This window comes from Aspergillus mulundensis (assembly GCF_003369625.1).
Source record: "Aspergillus mulundensis strain DSM 5745 chromosome Unknown scaffold_1, whole genome shotgun sequence".
NCBI classification, from domain to species: domain Eukaryota; kingdom Fungi; phylum Ascomycota; class Eurotiomycetes; order Eurotiales; family Aspergillaceae; genus Aspergillus; species Aspergillus mulundensis.
Window position 1 is genome coordinate 743,172 of NW_020797889.1, and position 22,250 is coordinate 765,421.

Genomic DNA, 22,250 nt, shown 5'->3' on the forward strand with positions numbered 1-22,250 from the left:
TTTTTACTAAAAAATAATAATAATTAAGAGCTTAAATAGCTTTATTTTTTTTTTAATTTTAAGCTATTTTTTAATTTTAAAAATATATATTTAATTTTAGTATAGCCTATATATACTCAAAAGTTATTTTTATAGTAATTATATATAAAAAAATTTAAAATTTACATAAATCTTACTAGCGTGTGCGGAAACTTTTGGTGCACGTCTCCGTACCTTTGATACTATACCCAGGTAGGTACTAGCAGCACCTAGTGTCGCTACGCGTAGGTATTCCCGCCACCTAAGGAATTGGTATGGACTAATCCATGGGAAGGCGGCCGAGTGTCTTCATGGGAGGACCTAATCCGTCCATCGATAGGGCGACGCGGTGAGTTTACAGGTCTCAACTAGACAATGGCAGCAATGTCAACGTCTCCTCGAGCCCATTTGATACGCCTGTTAACGGACTCAACCGCTGTTCGGAAGGCGCATTGTCTGTTAATAACCCTTATCCAGTATGTATCTCATCTATGACTATTGTTTGCTGTTTCTATCACTTTATCAGCCGCCCGCGATTGCTTGACCCTGTTACTATTAGGATTTGGATTGTTCACCACAATAGTCGGAATGAAGGACTTGGGAAGCGCTGTTGTTGGCTCCAGTTCTTTATACAATGGGTTGGCTTTTTTTATGTCCGCAAGAGATATCCATCCCGCCGTTGGCTGGTTTGGGAATATAGTTGCGCCAGGTTAGATCTAGCATATTAACTCTAGTTACATAAAGCGCTTTGTAATATATACTTTATTAAAGCAAAATAAAAATATATATTAATTTTTAAGTTATATTAGCAAAGTAAATGTATAGTGCAAAGTAATTACGTTATGTTTATAGTAAATATATATAATTATTACTATAAATTACTAGGTAAATATAGTTTAGTAGTAATAAATATAGATTTACTAGGTTATATATTTATAAATAAAGTTTATATCTAGGTTAATTTATTACTACCTGTTAAATTTATTACTAAGATTATTTATATTACTAAGGTTGCAATATATTTTAAAAATTATATTATAAATATTATAAATATAAATTATAGGTAATTTTATATATTATATATAATATAAATTAATATTAACATGGTGTAATTACTACTAGTAATATATAGTTACCTAAAGTTTATATATTATAAAGGTAGCACTTAATAAGTTAATTTAATAGTTTTAATTTAGTGCTATTTATTATTTAGGTTAATTATATAAGCTATAAAATATTACTACGGGATTAAAATAAATATAAATATAGGTGGAAATACTAATTTAATATTAATATTAATACTAATATTTAATACTAATAAAGATCCAAGATGCCAAGGGCCCGTGCACCACTATTTAAATTAATTCTGGCTTATTAAATTAATGCCAAGTTAGGAGCTATTAATATAATTACTAAAAAAACCCCGTGTTACTAATAAAAACTTACTAAGATTACTATGCTATAGGTAGTTAGTTAAAATTACTATTTATTATTATATATTATGTATTAAGTTTAAAGTGCTATAAAATATTATTTTTAAATATAAGCTTGTATTTAGGGAAGGCGTTCCGCGTGATATTAATAAAAAAATAAGTTAATATATTATTAAATTATTATTATATTACCCTGTACTAAGTTTACGTGTCCTTAAATAATATATAAGGGATTTATAAAAGTAATAATAAATTTATAAATACACAAGTAGCTAAGCCTTAATAAAATTAGCTTTTTATATAATTTAGGTATATTTTTAGTACCTTGGGATATTCTTATATATTTTATAAAATATTTTTTTTTTTAATTATAATATATATTTAAAGATTAGTAAAAATTAATAAAGTTATAACAAGCAGGGTAGCTAAGGTTATAAAAATATTAATTAATATAATAAAACTATCCGCTATTTATATAAACTTACCTTATAAAGTAATTTTATAACCTTAATAAGCTAATATTATAAAAGGTTAGTTAGCGCGGTAAAACTATTTACTATTTATATAAACTTACCTTGTAAAGTAGTCTTATAACCTTAATAAGTAAAGGTAAGTTTATTTATAGTAATTTACCTTATAGAAATAGTAAGTATTATAACCTAGTGTTTAGTTTAAAAAATAAAGCAGGGATAATTTATTAAATATTAAGATAGTATTAAGTACATGTATTTAAATAAAAAAATAAGTTAGTAATATTTTTTATAAGTAATAAGTATATAAAAGCTTACTAAAATAAATTATGTTACATGGTTAACTTACTATTTTAATTAAAAGCATAATTAGTAATAAAAACCACTAGTAAAAGTAGGCATAGCATACCTAATATATTAAAATTAAATTATAAAATACCTAAAGACCTACCGCATTAGCACAGGCAAGTTAGTAATTATTACTTAAGTTTATAAACTAGTAAAGCGTACTGCTATTTACTATATTTAAGTTAAACTTTTATTATTATTTATCCTCCGCATTATTATTTATATTATTATTTATATTATTATTTACTAGGTAGTATATTTAGTATTATCTGTATTATTTTTAGTATTATTTTTAGTATTATTAACACCTAGGCAATATTAGTATTATTCTTAATATTATTTTATTTATTAGCTAGCATCTCCTAGGTTAGTGTTATTTATATTACCCTTAGCATTATTATTAATATTATTTTTAGTAATATTTATTTACTATTTGCACCCCACTTAGCATTTTTAAATTATTATAAAGTAGTTATTAAGCATTAAGTTCTCCAGGGTTATTACCTTAATTTATTACTATAATTTACTTTATTTATTTTTTATCTTATTATTACTATATTATAAAATTAAAAAATAACCTTAGGCTATTTAGCTTGTTTTTTAATATTATAAAGAAATTAAAAACATGTTTAGGGGTGTTTATTTATATTCTTGCTTAAATTAAACTATATAATATCTATATAAATAAAGCAGTATTATAAAAGGTAAAAACTTGGGTTTTTATAGTAAGAGTTTATTAGCTTACCTATTTTCTTAATACTTTATTTACTGCCTAAATAAAGTTAACTTAGCTTTTAATTTTTAAATAGGTTAAAATATTTGTTGCTATTACAGGGATTTTAAAAATAATTAACTACTACTAAATACTAGGATGCAAGCTGGGTCTAAACTAGGTATTTTTAAAAGTAGGTAAATAAAAAATCTAGGATTTTAGTTAAAAATACCATAAAAATTAATACTATAATAGGAAATTAAGGCCTAAATAAAGCCTAGTAAAAAAAAAAAAATATACCTAGTAGTACTTAGTAATACATATTAATACCTGTTTAAAAGTTCTGGCTATTAAAATATATCTAGTAATAATACGCTGCGGCGTTTTTAGGTATTAAAAAAAATAGCTATAAATAGCTATAAATAAACTTAGGTATAACTAAAAATTTTTTTAAAATTATTTTTAAAGTTAATAGGTGTAATTAGGCCGTGAGCAGGATAAGTATAAATAAAAAAAAATAACCTTAATTACCGCGAAAAAAGGTGTATAATTTATATTAGCTTTAAGGTTAGCAAGGCCTTTTTTAAAGGTATAAAATTTTATATAGGCTTGCTATTTAATTTTATATACCTTTAAAATTTAAAAAAAAAAGTAAGGGAGTACCCTTACTCTCCGCCTTACTAGCTAAATTTTATATATTTTATTACACCTAAGTTTATAAATTTAATTAAGCTTTTTCTCGCGGGGCTTAAACCTAAAAAAGTTAATATAATAAGTTTAATTTTTATAATACACAAGGGCAAAGTTTAATAAACTACCTAAGTTACCTTAGCTAGTATAAATAAAACTACCTATAATTATTATATATATTTATTTTATGATATATTATCCCCCGGCCATTAAATTAAGTTTAATTTATTTATATTAAAATATATTAATAATTACTATATTTATATTTATGTCCTAAGTTACTGCTATATTTTTAGCTAAAAAAACTTTATATTTTAATTATAGTATATTATTATAGTGTTAGTAATACTATTTACAAGTGGTAAGCTATCTAAGGTTAATTAGAGTAGCACCGCTAGTGGTATATTTAAAACTAAAATTAAATAATAGGATATTATTTTAATAAACTAAAGGCCAACCATAATCTTTTTTTTAGTTTTTTATATATATAATAAATCTAAAATAGTATCACGCGGGATATATTAGTATAAAATTACTAATATAAAAAGCGCAAACACTTGCTATTTCCTATTTATAAGCTAATAAGTAAAAAATAATTTAATCTATTTTATAAAAGCTTCTTGGTATATAACAACACTACCTTATTAAAATATATATTACCTGCCCCTAAAAATATTAAAAATAAATTAATAAATATACTTAAGGTAAATAATATTATGTAAGAGCAAAAGTCCACGGCTAGGAATAATATTAAAAAATAAAAGTAAAATAAAAAAAAAATAAAATAAAGCTAATTATTACTTATTATATACTTATAGTAACCCGCCTGTACTATTAGGTATTATTTAATATTTTTATAAAGGGTAGGAATTTATATTTAGCATAATATACTAAGTAAATATTATTAATAAACTAATAAAGTTTTAAGGCCTAGTAAAGCTACTTTAAAATACTTATTTAAGCCTGCACCTTGCTACCAGGTATAATAAATAATAATAAAATATTTTTATAAAAAAGTAGATTTAATAATAATACTAGGTTAAAGTACCCCAAGCCTTCTTTCTTATTATCCCTGTTTTTTTTTAATAGCCTAAAACTAAGTAACTATATTATTTTAAAAACTATTAAATAACGCTGCGCGAGATTTTAAAGTTCTAAAGTTAGGATATTATTATTTTTTATTATACTATTAAAAAAAAGTTGCATAAATATAAAAAGGTATTTATTAAAAAGTAGATTTTATTTAGGTTCGCGGTAATTTATATAATAAACTTAATTTTTAAACACCCTAAAAATAGTAAATTATTAGTCTTTATCCTTAGTGTATGTAAAAATAATATTTAGTTAGGTAATTTAGAATGCTTATACGTAAAATAGGTAAAAAAAGTTAAAATATAAAATTTAATATAAACAGGAACACTAGAAGCTAAAAATATTAATTTTTTTTATTAATATAAAATAAAATATAAAACTTAAATTTAAAATAAAAGACTAGGATAAACTAAAAGTGCTAAGTAATTATAAATTATATAAACTTACTTATTTTTATATTTTTTAGCAAGGGTATTATTATTTTATAAAGTTATATACTTAGTAAACTATATAAAATAATAAAGTCCTATATATATATTAGGCCGCTATTAAAGGGCTTTTATACCCCTGCTTTTTTTAATTTTAATTAGCCGCCTTAATATAAGACTAGTTTAGCTACTTTAACTACTAGCTAGTGTTGTCTTCTAATTTAATATTATTATTATAATAAACTAGAATTAAAATCAAGACTAAGATTAATATAATATAATTTTTTTTACTATAATAGTAGTAGCTTTGGCTATATATTAAACTTTGTTTTATACTTATTTAATTATATATTTAAGCTAAAATTAGTCCTTGGACTTTATAAAATATTACTAAATTATATTATTACTTTAAATAATAGTAGTAAAAATACTAGTAATAATATTCTTAGGGTTATCCTATTTTTTTTTAAAAAGCTTACACATTGCCTTATAAAAGGTATTACTAATTTAATATCTTTTTATATAATAGCAAAGTAATAAAAAAGTAACTATTAATATATATACATGCTCTTAAAAATAGTATAACTTTATATATATAAAAAGCAACTATAATTTTTACTAACTAACTAAAAAAGAAAAGTGTTGCAGGACAGCAAGGTATCTAATCCTTTTATATTTAGTAAATATATGCTTAAGTAATAGGATATATATTATCTAGCTTAGGCCAGCACTATTAACATAATAAATATTAATTAAAAAAAAGTACTTTAAAATCTAAGCGGGAGCTATCTTAAATAAAAGTAAAAAAAAAAATACTAGACCATACTTCTAGTAAAATTTAGATTTTTTTTTACCTATCTTTTAATATATAAGTTAATATAAAAATAAGGTTTAGTTATAGTACCTTCCAAGCTTAATTAAATTAATGTTTAGGTTATATTAGCTTAACTTATTAATAAGGCAAAACTAATAAAAAACATAAGCAGTAGGGCCTAATAAACTATAGTTAATATTTTATTATAGTATATTTTTAAAAAATACTAAAATAAATATAAAAACCTTGTGCATAGTATTATTATATATTACCTTAATTTTTATATTAAGCTTGCTAAGTATAATAAGGTTCTTAATTATATTTTTAAAGTTTATCCTGTATAAACCTAGTATAATTATAAAAATATTATATAATTTTACGCGCTTATTTATTATTATACTTGCAAAAATAAGGTAAATACCCATAAAAGATTTATATGTAGTTTAATATAAACCAAATCTATTTATAAATATTTAGTATAAAAGGGAGATAGGCGGGGTGCTTAAATTAAAAAAATTTATAAGGTGCTAGCAGCCATATACTTTAATTTTTTATTTATTATAATAGGGGGAGGATAGGTAAAAAGCCCAAAGCTTGTATTTTTTATTTAAAATACACTAAATAATAAAATAACTAGCTAGTAATACTATAGGCTAAAATAATAGGTTTTAGTATTTATAATTAAAAGTCACGCGAGGCTTATAAAAAAAAAGCTAATATTTTATAATTAAAACATGCTTGTTCTTGTAAATAAGTAATTTTATTAAATTTATTAAAAACCTTAAATATTAAGTAATTAAGGCAAGCGTGCTTGGCACTTTAAAACTTTTTAAAAAAACCTAAAGCTAAAGAATAATATCCCTAAAATATACTTTAGTAATATATAATATATAATTAATACTAACATAGTTAATTTAGCTAATATATATACGGGAGTTAAATATACAAGCATAATTAAGCTTTTAATATTTATACTAAATAAAGTTTAATAAAAGCATAGCAGCGCGATTACTAACAGGCCCAGGATACCATGTAAACTATTTAAAGGTTATTTAAATTAAAAAACCCCATGTAACACCGTGCTAGAGTTTTATAAGTATATTAATAAATTTTACTATATTTTAGTAAATTTACTATATAAAAGACAGGGATTTCACAAGACTTAAAATAAGAAAAATAAAATTAATAAAATATATTTATATTAAAGTATTTAGCGCGCGTTTTTTATTTAAAGCACTTAATATTTATAGCTTTATACTAACCACAGGCACCTTAATATAATATAAAGGTATAAAATAAAATTAACCTTTAATATTCTTTTTAAGCTGGCCTAGAAAAGTAAAAAGTAATATAATAAGGGATATATTATTTAAAAGTTATAGCACTTTAACAAGCGCTTTATACTAATTTTATATAATATTATATTTAAGTAACCATAATCCAAGTATTAGGTAAAAAAAAGGCAGTATAAAAGTGCATTATTATTAGGGTATTTTTTTTAATTTATTAATATTTTTACGGCGCACCTAGTTCGGGGGCAGCATTATGCCTAAAGTAAAAAAAGTCTTACTTAACTTAGCATCCAGAGCCGCATTTTTAGCTATATTTTTAGTTATATTATTCTTAACTATATTATTCTTAATTATATTTTTAACCGCATTTTTAACCATATTTATTTTTATTATATTAGTGTTTTTAATTATTTTAATTATGCCAGATATATTAGTTATATTTATTACATTTATAAAAGCAGGAGTAGAGGCATTTTTAAAAATATTTATATTTATGTTATTTACCTCCGCGTTATTTACTTAATTTATATTTATTATTTTGCCCGTATTATTTACCTTGTCCATATTAAAAAAGCTATTTTAAATAGTATTTATTACCGCCGCTACCTTTACCTTTTTAATTAAAAATAGCATGTCCTAGTATATGATCTTAGAATTTAAAATAACCTTAACCTTTTTTATAATTTCCTTTATATTATTATTTATATAGTTACTTTAATAAGATAGGCTCGTGGTTTTTAGTTATTTTATGTTTTAGTTTTTTTTAAAAATAATTAATATTATATAAAAGGCACCCCTTAAGTATAAAATATATATATTATATTTTAATTTAATACCCCAGGCTTAATAATCTTAATTTAATTATTAATTACCTAGTTATTTATTATTTAGACCTTTGGGTTAAGCTAGGCCTTGGAAAATACTAGGTAATATTTAGGGATATTTAGCGTGTTATTTTAATTAAGGGGTATTAAAAAACACGCTTTTTCCTGCCAAGTATTCTTAAAAATTTTTATAAATATATATTCCCTGGGCTAGTAAAAAAGTTAATATGCTATAATATTAAAAAAAAATAGCTATTAGCCCTAGTAAAATATAGTAATATACTTTTTTATATTTTATAATATACTTTTATTACTAAATATAATACTAGTTTATTAGGGATAAATGCGCGTACCTGGTATTAAAAAGTAATTAAAAAAAGTAAAAATAGGTATAAATAAATTTAGGCAAGATATTAAAAAAGTTTTAAAACTGTTTTTTTAATTCTAGAACTAGCTAGAATAGGCTAGGATAGGCTAAAATAAATTAAGGTAAAAAAAGGTAAAAAAAATAATCTACCTAGGCTAGTGACCTTAATAACCTTTTAATTTTAAAAATTTTTAAAAGGTAGTAAAAAAATGTTTAAGGCAAGTAATTTAAAAAATAAAAATAATTTTTATATTTCTTGCCGGGCTTTTATTAGGGTGGGTCTAAAATTATATAATAATAAGGGCTTAGCCCTGCTATGTTTACCGCCTACTAGTTATAAACTTTTATAATTATTTACCTTAACTAATCCATGCTAATTTAATTTTATTTATATAGGCTTGTTATTTCCCGGCTAGTTATTTTTTTTTTAATATAAAATTAATTTAATTATATCTTATTTTTTTTAAACTTTTATTTTATATAGCGGCAGAATCCCATCTTGTTATAATAGTAAAAAAAAGATCTTTAGTTATTAAAATTAATTAAGATAGCCGCCTAAAGCGCATATATATATTAACCTAAGGTAGGGCTAATTTATAGTTAGCAGTAGCTATTACTAAAAAAAAGGTAAATCTTACTATTACTATAGCTATTAAAAAAAAGGTAAATATTACTACTACTGCTACTGCTAAAAAAAAGCTAATAAAGGTACCTAGTTTTTAATATTTTGCTATTTTTAAAAATAACTTAAAAATAGCTAACTTTTTTTTTTTAATAATTATAAAATTTCTCATGTAATAAATATTTAAATACTATATTTTAAATATTATTAGAATACTAGTACCATAAACATAAATCTAAATCCCCAGGTTATTTTTAATAATTTAAAAATAAATTTAAGTTTTTACGCTACTTTTAGCTATATAAATAGTATAAAGCTACTTCTACCATATTAAATATATTACCTATAAAAAAAAGTAGTAAAAATAAAACACCCGCGGAGACTAAAACCCTAAATAGCATGAAAAATAAGCCTAAAATTTTATAAATAAAGATAAATAGCCCTGTTAATAAAAAGGTAAATCTAGCTATTATTATTCCCTTCCTATTATAAATACCTAAAATTAAATACCCCCGTGCCCTTTAGTATAAAAAAAAGTTTATAACCTGCTAAAATATTTTTATATATTAACTTTAATAGCTTTATTTTATTTAATTTTATTATAATACTGGACTAAATATTATTATTTATAAAAAGCTTACTTTAATTAATAAGAAAAGCTTTAGTTTTACTAATGCGTTTTCATGTTATTATAATATATATTATAATTAAAAGTTATAAATACTAAAGTAAATGCTTGTAAGTACCCTAAGCTATTTTTAGTATTATTATAATTTAATTAACCTAGCTAAAATTATATTAAATTAATAAAAATAAAAACACATGCGGAGTAACCAGCTATTTCCTACCTTAATTTTACTAGTAATTTTTTTTAAGTAAAGTAAAAGCTAGTTAACTATTTTTTTAAAGCCTTTTTTATCCCTATTTTTTTTTAAATCTAGTACTAGTTATAAGATTTTATTAATTATAATAAGTTTTTAAAATATAGCTAGTTTTTTATTAAGTATAAGTTTTTAGTATTGCTACCGTCCCATCCTGTATATAAATTAATTATTATTTAAATATTTATGCATATTTAGCCGCGGAGATAAAGCTTTATAATAATTTATATAATACTAGTAACTAAACTTTAGTAACTATATAAAAAAAGCTGCTAAACTTTTAGAATTACCTAGTAATAAATAAGAAATACACTAATTTAAATAAAGGTTATTTTAAAAAGCTATTATTTAGTAAATAGCCTAGTAAAAAATAAAAGCAAAAAAATATCCCGCCCCTAGTAACAAAGTATTTTTTAACTACCCTTTTAAAAAAAATATTAAAACTAATAATTAAGAAATACTAAAATATATTTTTTATTTTTTTTTTTATTACTATAAATTATGCTGCTATTGCTGCTAGTATTTCTTTATATTATAATATATTTACATAATAATTTTCTTAAGCTTGCTTTAGTTATTAATATTTAATAATATTATATAATATTAGGACAGGATTAGTATTAAATTAATAAATAATTATACTATTTTTAAGCTCTAGCTATATAACTATATAAATTAAATACCTTTAGGCTAAAGGTAAGGTTTATATTTATTAATTTTAACCTTTACAGTGTATTTATTTATAATAAATAGCTAATTTATAATTATAAAATCCTTTAAGTATAATAAATCTAGGGAACTTATGTCTGGTAATAAAAATTTAGCTATTTTAAACTAAAATACTATAGTAGTTTTTATTTACCTTTAGTTTTTATAATCCGCCTATTTTTTTTTATCCTAACATACTTACTACCTCCAGCTTTGTTTTTAACCTTAAAAATAGCCATATTTTTTAAAATCTGTTTTTTTAAAATAGTTTATTTTTTTATTATTTAAATACCTATAACAACCATGCCTTTAACCTATAATATACTAATATTCTTACCTAAATAGCCACCTAGTGTTATTAAAAAAACACCACCACTAGTTAAGCTTAAAAAAATATTATTACCTAAATTGCTTAAATTTAAAAAAAATTTCTTAAGTAAAAAGGTAATACTACCTAGTATTATTTCTACCTAAAGCATAAACTTTTTTACTAACCACTACCTTTTTTTCCTAGTCTAATACTATGTTATCTAGTATTACTTTTAAGTTTTTTTTAGCTATTATTAATTATAAAGCTACTAGCCCCTTAAATAGCCCAGACTCTTTTTTAAATACTAGTAATTAAATTCTTATAATAAAGTATAATTATAAAAAATAAAATAATAAGACTAATATATTTTTTTATATTTATTTAGCTTTATAAAACCTTTTACTTATACTTATTACTAACACTAATATCTCCTTTAGCTGGTTAATATTAAGAATAATATATTATACCTTTTTAAATAAATTTATTATGCTAAATAATCTTATTTAACTTTTAAAAATTATTTATTTTACATATCCTGTATTAGCAAGAGCAATAGCTATAAAATACTTTATATTATTATACGTAATTTAATACCTTAACCATTATATATATAATTAAATTATATATTATTTTAGTCTAACTTATATTAAAAACCTTTATAAATATAAAGGTGTACAAGAAATACTTTTAGTAATAAACTTTTATAAGTACTATTTAATATTGCCCTAGTTACACTAGTACTTTACCTAGTTTATTTATAAACTAAAAATTATATATAATAATGTATATATATAATTTAAACTACCTTAAAATACACCTTCCCGGGATAATAAAACTTATCCCCACGGGTATTTATACCCATGGGTTTATTATTATTAAATAAAATAGGCCGGTAAGTTAAATAATTTTATATATTTAATAATTAATACTATCTGCACGCTCGCGACGCCGGGGCAAAAGTAAAATATTTTAAAAATAATAAAAATAATAAGCTAAAAAATAAGAATAATAAAAAAATAGTTAAAACTAAAAAAAGGGTTATAGGCAACAGTGCCTTTAGTTATATAAATATTAATAATTAAGTTTAATTTTTTTTTATAATAACTTTTGTTATTTTATAAGCATTTATAAATATTATTTTTTTAATTTATAGCTTAATTTCTGTCCTTTTTTTAGTATTTATTAAAACTAATATTTTTTAGGTTATTTTTTTACATGGAATGGACGGGATGCAGCCAGCAAACTAGTTTCTTAATAATATAAAGTAATAAAAAAAATCTATATTTATAAGCTAAATTTATAACTAGGAAAGTATATATTAAAAATCTTATTATATATTTATTATAATTTATTACTGCCCCCCTAAAAAGCATATCTAGCTATATATTTATATATTCTTGCTAAAAATAAATAAAAAATATAAAAATATAGCTTGCACTTAGCTAATATATTATTAAAAATATAATTTAAAATAAATTTTTAAACTAAAATAACATGTAATATATTTTTAGTAGGTAATTATATTTTACTAGTGTTTTTTTGTATTAATTATATATATAAATTTTAAAGAATACTATAATATTATAGTTACTTATTATATTATTATAATGCTATTACAAATCACGTGGTTACAATAAGACTACGCTGACTCCACCATATTCCCGAACCAGCCAACGGCGGGATGGATATACATTCGGACGTTGCTCGCGACGAGGTTGTACTCGCCCCTCAACCAAACTGATGAAAGAATTTCCTCGAGGCCACTGGAATACGTTGCTACTCCTTAATGACTGGTAGGAACTGAGAAGCAGACGACAATAAATAGGAATGGAAATCCCTCTAGGCGGCAACTTAACCTTCCCGTAAATGAGGCAGGACGCTATCTGGATTTTTATAAGGCCCTTTGTTTACCGTACTAACTAGGAAAGCTATTAATCAAATACTAAAAAAAGTAAGTTATTTTTTACAAGCTAGAGCTAACTAGGGGTTTATATAAATATTTTAAGCCCTTAAAATTTTTTTAATAGCTAAATTTCTTTATTAAAATAGTAAGGTATTATTTACCTTACTTTTTTATATTAAACTAGCTAAATTAATATATCAAAATATTAATAAATAAAAATTTTATTTTTAGCTAATATATTTTTTAAACTTACTGTGAGGCGCTTTTGTATACTGCGCTGAGCTTAGGAGAACGTGAATTACCGCAATAGGAAAGCGTTGTGTATTCGTAGTAGGAACTAATTACTAATTTTTTAAGTTAAAGTTTTAAGTTAAACTTGGTGTTTTATATATCACGTGACTAACCGCCACCTTGGCGCGCGGTTAGATTAGTACTAAAGTTCCTTTATTAGGCGGCCTTAGGCCACTAGATTATATTATTATAATATTATATAGTTATAATACCATAGTAATAATAATAATACTTTTTTTTTTAAGTAATTACGCCCTTGCAATTTATAAATTTATATTTTTTTTTTATAAAAAGTAATTTAAATTATAAATTTTATTAAGCACTATAAAATAAGCTATTTTTAGGTTTATAAAGTATTATAGTTTGCGTGTAATTTATGTTTAAAGTTAGGGGTAAAAAATTAATTTAATTACCTTATTTTATTACTAGGTTTAAATATAGTGTTACTACTTGCGGTAGCTAGGTATAGTATCTTAATTTTAATATTAAAGTATTCTTACAATTTTTTTTTTTTTTTTTTTTTTAAATTTTTTTAATATTTAAAGTAAGATGGCTCCTATAAGTATACATCTTTTTTATTATATTTTTATTACTTTTTAATTATTTAATTATATTTTTAGAGTTAAAATACCCTATATTTACCCTTTTTTATGCTTTTTAAGCATAGTATTATTTATTTTAGTAGTATTAACCGCGTGTTAGTGTTATTAGGTTTATATATTTTATTTTACTTTATACTTAGTTATTATAATATAGCTTTAAGCTTTAAATAACTAAATTTTTTTATTTTTATACTTTTTTTAATACTTTTAGTAGTTATTTATAATATATAATTATTTTATTTTAGTTATTAATATATTACCGTGTTAGCCTTTTATTTACTTTTTTTTTATGCCTTGCTATATATTTACTTTTTTAATTTAATTAATAAGCTTTTTATATTTAATTCTTTTTATTTTTATATTTTTAAAACTATTTTTAGCAGTTAAATTAAATATAATTTACCTTTATTATAGCCTTTATTATATTACATGTTTTTAACCTTGTTTTATTTTTTAAAATCTTTTATATTTGCTTTTTACTTTATATTTTTTTTATTTTAATACTTAATATAGTTTTATATCACGCTTTAAATACTATTATTAATAATTATTTAGCTTATTATGGTATTTTATTTTATATTTTTTTATTATAGTAATTAAGCCTTAGTTTTAGCCTTTACTTTTTATTCTACCCTTAGTATATAGGGATTATATTTCCCTATTTATACTTTATAATATTAATTATTAACATACCTTTTAAAACTACTTATTTTTATTATGCTTGCGCCACTGCCCCCACTACTAACTTTATTATTATTATTTTTTTTATACTTTTAATATAACTTCTAGCCTTAACCCTAGCTTTTTTAATACCTGCCCTAGCCCCCCTTACTTTACTACCCCTTAATTTATTTTAGGCTTGCTATTTTTAGTATATGCTTTTTATTACCTAAAAAATTAGTTACTATTTTTATGCGTGGGTGGCAATCTAATATCTTAAATATATTAAGCTTGTAAATAAAAAATATAATTATTATAAAAATAATTATAAAACCCTAGTAAAGTATATTATATTTAATATAATTATAGTTTAATTAAAACTACTCCGGGTTCTAGGCCTATATAATATTATATATATTAATAATAGTAGTTTATAAAAGAATATAAATATTATAATACTAAAAAAAGCTTATAATACCCTTTTTATAGCTATCCAGGCCACCGCGACTATAGGTATAGTTATTTTTTTTATTAATTTAGTTATATTAATATTTAGTTTAAAATTCTTTTTAATTAATGCCCGTGTGGTTCGCGATAATATTATTACTTATAAGTTATAATTATACTTTATTAATATTATTTATACTAATACTACATGTAGTTTTTATTCATGCCTTTAGGCTATTTATTACTACTACTTTAATAATTACCTTTACCCTTTATACTAGTGCGGCTTTAGCTATTAATTATATATTTATATATTTAATTTACCCTATATTATATTACTAACTTTATTATAAACTTATATTTTTTTTAATTTAGTATTTATTGCGCTATAGCGCTATTTAAGGTTATTATTTAATTAGCTTTTATATTAAGGGTTAGTATTAGTGCCCTGCTAGGTGTTATTTTTATATTAAGTATTTAGGGTTTTGCGCGCCGTGCTGCCTAAATACTTATTTAAGTTTTATTTTTTTATTTTATTTTATTTTTTATTTTATTTTTWTTTTTTTTTTTACTAAAGGCCCTGCGGGCGCTGCTAATTAATAAAAATAAAATATACTTTTTTTTTTATAATTACTTATAGCTTGTAAAAAGTAAACTCCTAAGTATACCTTTTTTTTATTTTTTATAGTTTATTCTTATAGGATTACTTAAACTTATTAAGTATTATAATTTTAGTAATATAAGCCTTTAGCTTTTATATATTATTTTTTATATTATCCTAACCTTGTTATTTTATAAGATATTACACTTTACTTTTATATTTATAAATATTAAAAATTTTTTTAATAAAGTATTTTTTCTTGCTATTTACTAGTATAAAACTAATATTTAGTACTTAAAATAGGTTACCTTAATAAGGTTTTAAAAGTATAATATAAAAAATATTATATAACTAGTATATATTTAGTAGGAGTAGTAGCTTATATAACTACCTTTTTTATTTTATAATTATTAAAAATAGGTTAATAAATATCTTACTTAACTTATAATTTAGCCTTGCTAACTTAATATTTTTTATATAAAGTATAATATAGTTATTAACTTTAAAGCTTATTTTTTTATGCTTTTTGTTATACTACATAGCTATTACTTTTTTTAATTTTTATAATTATTTTTTTAGCTTTATATAGATTTTTTTAAATTTTATAGCTTTTTAAAGTTTAATATTTAATATATACTTAGGTCCCTTAATATTAATATATATAATAGCTTTTAGGTTTATAAAGGCCTTAGTAAGTATATAGCCTATAAATTATTTATATATATTATTATTTATAAATTGCGCTATTTTAATCTAGTATAGTTAATTATTTTAGTACTAGTTAATATAGGCGCGAAAATAGTGCTTAAAAACTTGGTTTTATCTTTTGGTTTAGTTATTTATTTGCGGGTAATATATAGTAAATAGTTTTTATTTTATACCTAGGTAGTGGCTTAGTATGGCCTAAAATATACTAGTAAAAAAACTTTCGCGATTATTAACCATGTTTTTTAGTATATTAATAAAGTAAAAAATATTATTTATAAGGGTATTTATAAATTATTTTATGTTAATACTTTTTAAGCAAGGGATATATTATATAAATTTAGTATATATTTTAATTACTACTAAAATAATATTATACACGCGCTTATTATACTTTATAAGTAGTAATTTAGTAATAAAATTTATACTAATTTATTTAGCAGGCGCTCTTAATAAATTTAGTAGTTTTAAAAGTTTATAGGGCTTGTGTTTATAAACTATAATTTATTAATATTTATTATATTTTTTAACATGCTTTTTAATATGTTTGGTTATGTTTAGCTAATAATACCTTTATAAAATATTTATAATAATAATATTAACACCTTAGTATCTGCCTTGGGGTTTATTATAATTTACTTTTATAATTTTTTTATATAGTGCTACTAACTTTAGCATGTAAACTTAGCCTTTAAAATATAATAAACTATTATTTACTATTTTTTAATACTTAAAATTTTTTACATGTTTTAAATTTATAAGATTATCTTTTATTTTTTTAGACTTTTTATTATAGTTTTAGGCTACTTATAGTAGTTTTTTAATACTTAATTATAATTTATTTATATATTAGTTTTTATTAACTATAGCTGCTTTTATATTAATCTATAACTTAAATTTAGAATATAATAGTATTTAGTTATTTAATTACTTTTATAATTTATAAAAAACTATTTTACTTATAGCTTTTTTCTTCTTTTTTTTAGGAACATAGTCCGCCCTTTTACTTAAAGTATTTACTAGGTTTTTTACCCCTGGACAGTACTTAATAATAAAGTTAAAAGTTATAAATTTTTTAGCCTATCACGCTTGTTTTTATATTAGGTTTTTAGTTATTATAAACTATTATAAATTATTATAGTTTATAAGTACCTTAATAAAAAACTTATTACCTTTAAAGTAGTGTTTTTAAACTTAAAAGCATTTTATAATTATAAGTATTTTAAAGTTATAGGTTTTATAACAGGTTTTTATATTTTTTAACTTATAAAATTAAAAGGTAACTAGGTACTACTATATATTTTTTATTAATTAAAATAGTACTTTAGTAATAGTATACCCCAAGGCATTAATTTATAATTATATATATAATTTTAAATTAAAGTATTTTAATAAGGGCTACTTTATAAACCTAAGGTATAGTGCATTAAATACTTTTAATATTTTTTTTTTTAATAAATATTTTATAATTATATTAATTTTTATAAGGTTAAATAGTGCTACCGCGACTTAACTATAGTTTTTAATAAATTTTTAATAAAAGTTATAAAATCCTAAGAAAAATATTACTTTTTTTATATTTTTTGGTATTAGCTACTTTGCGATGGTCTAGACCCTTTTTAATTTTATTTTAATTTTATTAGTGGTTATAATAAAGCCTAAGAAGTTAATCTTCTTAATATAAAATAAGTATTTACTAACTTTTATATACAGCTTAAAATTGCGTAGTTTTTTAAAAATTATTTATATATATTATTTATATTTCTTCTTGTTTTCTAAAAAAATAATAATATTATTTAAGTAAGTAATATAAATTATATTAATTAGCCTAGCTAGGGCGTGGTTTATATAAAATTAAAATATTACTAGTGTATTTACTAGTTTAAAGGGCATAACTTAGTATTTATAAAGCCTAAAACGCGTTTTAAATACTATTTTTTATTTATTTTTTTTATAAATTTAAAGCCTATAGTACGTATCGTGTAAATTAAGCTGCATAAAAATCTTTTTTATTTTTAAATAATTAAAAATTATGTTAAGTAATAGTAAAGGGTACATATTTTTAATTATAATGGCATTTAGGCCTTGGTAATTAATATAAAAATATAAACTATTATTTTTTTTAATATAAATAGTATTAGAGCTCCCGCAGGGCTCTTTAATAAATATATTTAATTTTTTTTTAAAACTTTTTTAATATATTTGTGTAGGACCTTAAGCTTTTTTAAAAATAGTAAGTAAATATACTTACTTAAAGGCTTAGCACTGGGTTGTAACTTAATTATATAATTATATAAGTAATAAAATATAAAAATATTTACCTTTACTTTAAAAAATATATTTACATATTTATGGTATTATTTAAGTAGCAGGATTTTTTTAACCTTTACCTTATTAAGGTGTATTATAATATAATTTTTTTACTTAAAAATTTATATTAAAAGCACTTTAACTCTTGTAGTAATTTTTATAGCATATTTTTATATTATTATTATATACTATAAGTATTTAAAATTATACTTTATTTTTTAACTATATATTTAATTACTAGTACGCTAGTTTAAAATAAGTATTATAGCTAAAAGCCATGGGAACCCTAAAATTATATTATAATTATTAATATTAATAACTTTAAAATTTTACTAATAGTATTATATATTACATGTAAAATCTTTAGTATAAACCATAAGTATATATTTTTTATAAGATATTATTATATAGTTATTAATTACACGTACTTTATAAGCTAATTTTTTATTTTATATAAGATAAGACTTTACCTAGCGCTGGTCTATAAAATTTACTTTTATTTTAAAATTAATAAGGACTCTTGTATATTATTATTTTTTATTTTTTTTTTTTATTTTTACTTAAATTACCCAGGCCCGCGGCGTATTTTTTTATTTTATATAAACCCTTAAAACTTGCACCGCGCAAAACTTTAAGATTTTATATTTTTTATATTACTTAATTTACTTAAGGGTTACTATTATAAAGGCGCTTTTTTTTTTTAACCTCCGCCTAATAACCAGTAATATTACTTAAAGTACCTAGTATAACTATAGTTTAGGTATTTACCTAGGTATAGCTTTTTTATAAATAAGTGGTTATTTAAATTACTAGGTTATTTTATGCTAGTATTTACTTTTACACCTTTTTTAAAGGTAAATAGCGCTTTAACTTTTATTATTAATAACCTAGTATATATTTAATTTAGGAATTCTTGTTTTTTTTTATAATAGTCTTTTTTTATCTAGGTATGTTATTTTTAATACTAGTTAAATATAATATATAGTTTTTATAATATTTTAGTTCCTAGTATTTATAAATAAGGGATTTTTTTTATATATTTTTTAAAATTTTTTAATATAGGTGCCCTTTGCGCTAGTTATTCTTGTATTTATAAAATAAATATTTCTTAATTTAATTTAGTAATTACACAAATTACCTAATAATTTATTATAATTATTATTTTATATTACCTTATTTAATAAGTAAATTATTAACAAGCATGGTTTTATTATTAATTATTTTAACTAGTGTATTAAGAAATTTCTTTTAGGTAAATATAGGTTTTACCTTGTAAATATTAAATTATTTATATTAATGGTTTTTTGCTAGAAATTTAATAAACTAAGATATTTTATAACTATTATTAAAATAGTAGGTTAAAAAGGTTTTAAAATGCGTTTTTATATTTAATTTTTAATTATTAAATTCCTTAATATTACTTGCTTAGTATAGTTTTATAAATAATAGTTCTTTTAAAAAATCTTTTTTAAGGCGTGTAGCTATTACTATAATTAGTTTTATAATAGTATTTTTAGGGTTTGCAAGGGTATTAAAGTTTATTTAATAAGAAATTATTAATTACTTAATAAATTAAATAAAAGTATTATATATTTATTAATTAGCTTTAGCTATTATAATTTACTAGCGTGCCTTTTTAATTTAGGCATGGATTTATTAATATTTTTTTTTCTTTTTTTTATAATATTCTTATTTTTATAATTTTTTTTTTTTTACTAAAATTATGTTTAGTATTGCCTGTAGTTTCTTAGTAGTTTTTTTATTATTTTTATTTTTATACCCCTAAGTAAGTGCTTTATATTTTAATATTTTTTATATAATTTAGTTTTTATTTATAAGGGCGCCCTTAGGTTCCTTTAATTAAAAGTTTATAAATTTTTTTTTAGGCATGTTAGTTAATTATTAAGTTAAGGTTTATAATTACTTTTTTAAAGTTTTATTTACTAGCCCCTAGGATTAAGTTTACTACTTAGTTATTATATAAAATAGGTTTTTTTTTAAAAAAAAAGTAATTAAAACTATAAAACGCTTTTATATATTATATTAAGCTTAAAAAAATATAAATTATTATAATAAAAAAGTATTATATATTTATAATAAGAATTAATTACTAATTTTTTAAGTTAAAGTTTTAAGTTAAACTTAGTATTTTATATATTACATAACTAACTACCGCCTTGGCGTGCGGTTAGATTAATACCAAAGTTCCTTTGTTAAGCGGCCTTAGGCCGCCGGATTGCGTTATTACAACACTGCGTAGTTGCAACACCATAGTGGTAATAACACTTACTAAATACCTACAATAAGGCCAGAAATATTTACTAAATTAAGTATTTTAATAAATTTATAATATTATTATTTTATAAGGAGTGCAAGGCCTATTATACTATATATAGCCCTTTTACAAGACTTAAAGAATATTCGCGAATAGCTTTGCTTATAAATAGCTAAGTTAGCCTTAGGTGCTAACTTAATATATATTAAGAATATTTAGCCTTTGCAAGGCCAGAGATTTAAACCTTAATATTAACTTTAATATTTTTATTTTTTTTAAAAATTACTTTTTATAAACCTTTTTTTAAGTATATTATACCTTATTATATTATTTATAAATCCCTAAGGCTAAGGACCTTATAATTTTAATATTTATTAATATATTTAATTTATTAAAAGTAACCTATATTTATATTATAAGTTACTTAAGTATTCTTGTGGTAATTAAAAATAATTTTTTATAAAATTATTTAAAAAAAACCTATTTACCCTTTATAAGTAAACTTATTTATAGTTATAAAAAGGATTTAAAAAATAGTAATTTAAATTTTAATATATTTTTATAAAAAAAAATAATAACTAAAACTATCCGCGGGTAATTAAAAAAATACTTATTTATTTAAAAGATTTAGCCTGGATAAGCTATACCTGCAAGTTATATAAATTAAAAAGGCTAAAAAGGTAAAATAACTTATTTATAAAATTTATAGGAAGCTTTTAAAAAAGTAATTTATTAATAAGTTTTATAAATAATCCTATTTTTTTTATAAAAAAACTGCTTATCTTATGGTTATTTAGTAAAAAAAGTAGTATAAAATTATTACTTATAATAATTATTACGCCTTTATAAAAAAATAAATATATTTAAAAAAGTAAATAGCTTTTTATAAAAAAAGGTATTAAAGTTTATAATACTTTATTTAAATTTAATTTTATAAAAATAATAGGCTATAAAGGTAAAAATCCTAAAATATTTAACTTAGAAGGCCCTTTATAAATTTTTTTTAAATAATTAAAAAACCCTGTAAACTAATTATATATAATATAAAGTAAGGTATTATATATAACTTTTAATAAGGGCAAGTTAGACTATACATACCTATAATAATAAAAAAAGTAGTAATTAAAACTAGGTAATTAAAAAAATAAAATAAATACTATTTTTTATAAATATTTTTTAAATCTTACTTATTTATAATAAAGTAAAAGGTTTATAAATAACTATATTTTTTAAAAATACTTGCGGAACTAGTATCCCTAATTATTAAATTTTAGCTAAACCTTTCCTTTTTATAAGGTGTATTAAGCATTAATTTAAAGTTTATAAAAAAGGTAAAAAGAAATAAAAAATAAAAAATAATATAAGAACCTTGCGGTGATAGTAACTATTACTAGTAAATAATTTTAGCTAATTATAAATTAGGTTATTATAAAATAATTATTTTTAT